Here is a 5327-nt window from a genome sequence, read left to right on the forward strand (position 1 = left end):
CTCCTCCTCCTCCTCCTCCTCCTCCTTCTTCTCCATCTCCTTCTCCTCCTCCCCTCTTCTCTTCTCTCTCCCCCTTGTCCTCATCTCCTTTTCTCTTTGAGACAGTCAGTGTCTTATAATCTATTTGAGGCTGGCTTCAAACTCTCTTTTCCCATTTCAGTCTCCTGGGTGCTGACTGTATGACAGCTCATCATACCTGTTTCCTTTGGGTTTTCGGGGAGAAGAATTCAATATATAGGAATGGTTTGAACATGGATGACCAGGTTGAAGTGGGATTGGACTAAACGGAGTAAACCCATGCTCATTGACAGAGTGAACAGAGAACCCAGGGAGGTCCAGGTATTGTAGTGCCCTCTTCTCTACAGTAGGGGGCGGTCCTTCTGGAATGAGGAGGGTCCTATGTCCTAATATTTGATAAGGCAGATCAGCTAATTATTTTGTGTCCAGCCAAAGGCTAGAAATAATAAGAATTTCAGTGTCCCAACTTGGGAGGGAATTACAGCCAGAAATTGTGGTTATGAACCAAAGGGAAAAAAAAGTGTTGTATCATGATACTATTTTAATTCTAAACACAGCAATCACGCAGTTCTTTTTACCCATTTTATAACTGCCCTGTATCTGTGGCTCATTGAGTCTTCATCTTCAGTGTGGGAGATCAAATCTAGGACCTTGAGTATGCTCAGCAAGCCCTATAGAGCAAAACTGCATCTGTGAGGGCCAAAGTTACATTTTAAATTTTAATAACTATGCCTTAGAGATCCATGAAACAGACATGGCTCTGATTGGCAAGCCTCTTGCCTAGTCAGAAATGCTGGAGGACTATTATTTTTGGGAGATAACAAGCTACATGTTCTCACTCTTGTTTGACCCATCTGTGTAGACTGATTTTTCTGTCCGGCCAGTCCTGTAGCTGTTCAGTTCCAAAGAAACACACAGAGGCTTGTATTAATTATAAACTATTTGGCCTATTATCTCAGCCTTATTATTAACTAGTTCCTTACAACGTAAATGAACCCATAATTCAGACCTTTTCCCATTTTTTCTTCTAATGTTGGTATCTTATATGACCATTGCACATTCGTCAAAACAAGAAATTAGGGGGCTGGCGAGATGGCTCAGAGGATAAGAGCACTGGTTGCTCTTCCAGAGGTCCTGAGTTCTGTTCCCAGCAACCACATGGTGGCTCATAACCATCTGTAATGAGATCTGGTGCTCTCTTCTGGCCCACAGGGATATATGCAGGCAGAAAATTGTACATAAATAAATTTAAAAAAGAAAACAAAACAAAACAAGAAATTAGCACCTGTTCATCGGTGCTCATTGAGGACAGACTTTATTCAAGTCTTACGGCTTTTCCTTTTTCTCTAATGTCCCATCTGTGTTCCAGGACTCTGGCTGCAGCAAGCAAGAAAAGTTTCTTGTTTACATTAGAAACCTAGAACAAGACAATCCAGGCTGCCCAGTAGTGCTCTGAGGTCAGAAAGGGATACATTTTCCTCCTTTGATGCAGCTGAGGGCTTCGAGGCAGGCAAGCATAGAAGGGAGTTTAGCTGGGGCCCCTGTTTGGTTTTGCCTAGTGTCCCCTTCATTTTAACAATGCACTTGTAATCCTAATTCCTTTCCCTTCAGCGGGCTACAAGTACTGTACGCCCAGCCCCAGACAACAGCTTCCTCAGCCCTAGTGACGATCTAGCCAGTTTCTATTCGGTACGTTCCCAGTGGATCCAGACGTGAAGGACAGGGGGGGTGGACGGGCTGGAACTGATTCCGGTTACGTAGAAATGAGGAAATCCTGTGTCCTCTAGTAAACTTGGAGGGGGAGCCTCCCACTTACCAGCTAAGGTCTGTGCACAGTTGGGCGTACGTTTGGTTGAAATCAGATAGGGACATGCTCGGCAAAAAAAATAAATTATATAAACTATCATTCAGGATAGAAAAGCATCCAAACTATGCTGCCTGGTATCCACCTCCTTCTTGTCTTGAATCCCATAAAAGGACCCCCCCGCAAGTGTCAGGGGGGGCCTTGAGTACCTCCACTCACGTGGACCACCGACGCTGCTGCGCACCTTTTTGTTTGTTTGTTTGTTCTTGGGGAGCTTTTGTTGTTGTTTTGTTTTTGTTTTTCTTCGACGGTGTTTCTCTGTGCTGCCACGGCTGGCCAGGAACTTGCTCTGTGGACCAGGCTGACCTTGAACTCAAGAGGTCCGGTCGTTTCTGCCTCCAGAGTGCTCGGTCAAAGGCGTGTGTCACCAGGCCCAGTCACTGCATTCCCATTTAATCCGTACTATTGCTTAGTTCAAAACACAACTATCTTGGTTCTTTTGCAAATCTGCGTGAGCCTTTCTTTTATTCTATTTTTGCCTGAGACCAAAACCTGGAAATACCCACCCCAACCGCAACCACGAGTCAAAGCTTTTTCCTCTAAAATCTATAACTTTGTATTCCCACATAGCCACTGGATCTCAGTCGTCTCATCGGATTATAAGGCAGCTTTCCTGAAATAGCATTTTTCATAGATAATTGCGAAACACTACTTATTCATGCATCGGGCAAAATCAAGTCCAAAAAGAACCCAGAGCATTTGAAGATGGGCAGAATAAGTAAGGATTCTGTTAGTGAGAAGGGAAATTAGAAACTAGTAAATTAGAACAACAAAATAATCACTGACTTTAAAAGGGGGAGTATAGGTCAGAACTTAAAAAAATCAAAAGTTTACAGCGCCAATGGAAACAGAGCCAACACGTGACTGACACACCCGCACTAATGGAGGCTAAGAAAACAATGCCACACTCTCGGGTGAGTGAGGATGCGTACGGAGAGTCACTGGGATGATCATTTGCCTTCTTTTGTGGGAAAATAACTGAAATAAACAGAGTTGAGGTGTGTTGTGTTATTTTAAATACAGAAGTAAGAGTTGGGCGTGGTATTGCACGTCTGTAACGCTAGGCCTGGGAAGATCTGCGGTGGAGCAAACTTCGGGAAGGGAAAGCAGCAGCTGTGTTCTCAGGACTGTGTGACCCCATACGCTGTATACACACACACACACACACACACACACACACGCGGTTAGTTACAATTACATACCTATGTAGGAATCCAGCTTGCCATGACTCCTGCCATGGGGGCCTAAGTGCTATCTAGCCTGCCAGGTGGCCCTGGTTTGCATTCTGTTTCGTTTGGGTTCCCTTGTTGTGATAAAATCCTGACCAAAGCCAAAGTGGGGAGCGCTTAATCCAGGAGGGGGAGTCATGGTGGAAACTCAAGGCAGGAGTTGAAACAGAGACCATGAAGGAACACTGCGTACCTTACCGTACCTTACCGGCTCTCTCTACGTGGCTTGCTCAAATTTCTTTTTATACCACCCAGAACCATGTGGGGGCGGCATGATCCCCTGTGGGCTGGACCCTCCTGTATCAACCACTCATCAAGAAAATACCCCACTGACTAGCCTACAAGCCTAGAGGGGACGTTTTCTCAACAGAACCTCTCTCTTCTCAGATGACAAATGACTGACCAGCATATTCCAAATTCTACAAGACGAGCAAAGTCTTCACCAAAGCCAATTAAGCCTTCTGAGGCAGACCTGTGTCCCCTAGCTAATATTTGACACGAGAAGAGATTCTGAAAAAGCCTAGGGTGGGGGCCAATGAGGTGGCTCAGTGGCTAAAGGAGTTTGTTGCCAAGCCTGATGACCTAGTATGATTCACCAGAACCCAAATACTCACATGGTAGGAGAGACCCTACTCTTTTTTTTTTATTGATATTTATTGAGCTCTACATTTTTCTCTGCTCCCCTCCCTGCCTCTCCCCTCCCCCTTCAATCCTCCCTCAAGGTCCCCTTGCTACCAGTTTACTCAGGAGAGCTTGTCTTTTTCTACTTTCTACTTCCCATGTAGATGAGATCCGTGTGAGTCTCTCTTAGTGTCCACATTGTTGTCTAAATTCTCTGGGATTGTGATTTGTAGGCTGGTTTTCTTTGCTTTATGTTTAAAAACTACCTATGGGTGAGTACTTGTGATAATTGTCTTTCTGGGTCTGGGTTACCTCACTCAAAATAATGTTTTCTAGCTCCATCCATTTTCCTGCAAAATTCAAGCTGTTGTTATTTTTTTCTGCTGTGTAGTACTCCTTTGTGTAAATGTAACACATTTTCCTTATCCATTCTTTGGTCGAGGCTACATTTAGGTTGTTTCCAGGTTCTGGCTACGACAAACAAAGCTGCTATGAACATAGTTGAGCACATGTCCTTGTGCCACAATCGAGCATCCTTTGGATATATACCCAAAAGTGGTATTCCGGGAGACCCTACTCTTATAAATTGTTCTCTGACCTTCACATATGCACCATGACATGAGCATACACTCTCATGCACACGTATGCGCACGCAATATAAAGAAGTGGACGTACAGAGAGAAGGGCGAGAGAAAGAGAAAATCCAGTTGTCTTACTACTGGCTGTGGGCTTTTGATGAACAGTTTATCAACCCTTCCCTCCCACGCTATGGTGACTGGTCCTTCTTTCTCCCTCCGACCCAAGACATGCTTTTGTTGGCAAGCCTTAAAAAATTGCATTTGACGTCCACTTGGATTTGCTTGCCTCTTTCTCCTGTCTCTCGGTAACATCAACCTTTGGTGACCACTTCTCCTACATTGGTCTTATGCTTTGCTTTCCTTAGTGCTATGACTTAATTACCTAAGACAAAGCTGCTTAGCAGAGGAAGGGCTTATGTTGGCTCACAGTTCGGAGGCCCTCATCCACCACAGTGGGCAAGTCATGGCGACAGACCTGCTTGATCTGTAGCTCTGAGGATGGGTGAGTGTGTTTGGTTTTTCCTCGTTCCTTTTTATTTGTTCTGGGCCCATGGGATGGTGCCACTTATATTTAGGGCCAGTTTTTCCATTCTCAGTTAAACCATTTTGGAAATATCTTCATAGATAAACCCACGATGTCTTCTGTCAGTGCCCTAGGTATTTCCTAGTAGTATTAAGTCGGCAATAAAAATGGATCATTATGCTGGCTTTCTGCACAGCAATCTTATTTAAGAGATACAGATGCAAATGTATCCATTGTAACTAACAAAAGGGGTGACCCTTTAGTCTGCATTTGTCCTTGAATGCACACTTTCAGCTTGTAATAAACTTCACATGAATCCCTTAAAACAACAGCGCCAGCAAACACACTGCTGCCACTACGGTCAGATGACTTATTATATTCAATATTTTAAATGGCTAGCAAGCTTGTTGTGGTGCATACTGTAATCTCGGCATTCATGAGGCTGAAGCTGGAGGATTTCAAGATGAGTTGGAGTCTAGCCTAGGTTACACACA

This window comes from Microtus ochrogaster, chromosome 24 (genome assembly GCF_000317375.1).
Source record: "Microtus ochrogaster isolate Prairie Vole_2 chromosome 24, MicOch1.0, whole genome shotgun sequence".
NCBI lineage: Eukaryota > Metazoa > Chordata > Mammalia > Rodentia > Cricetidae > Microtus > Microtus ochrogaster.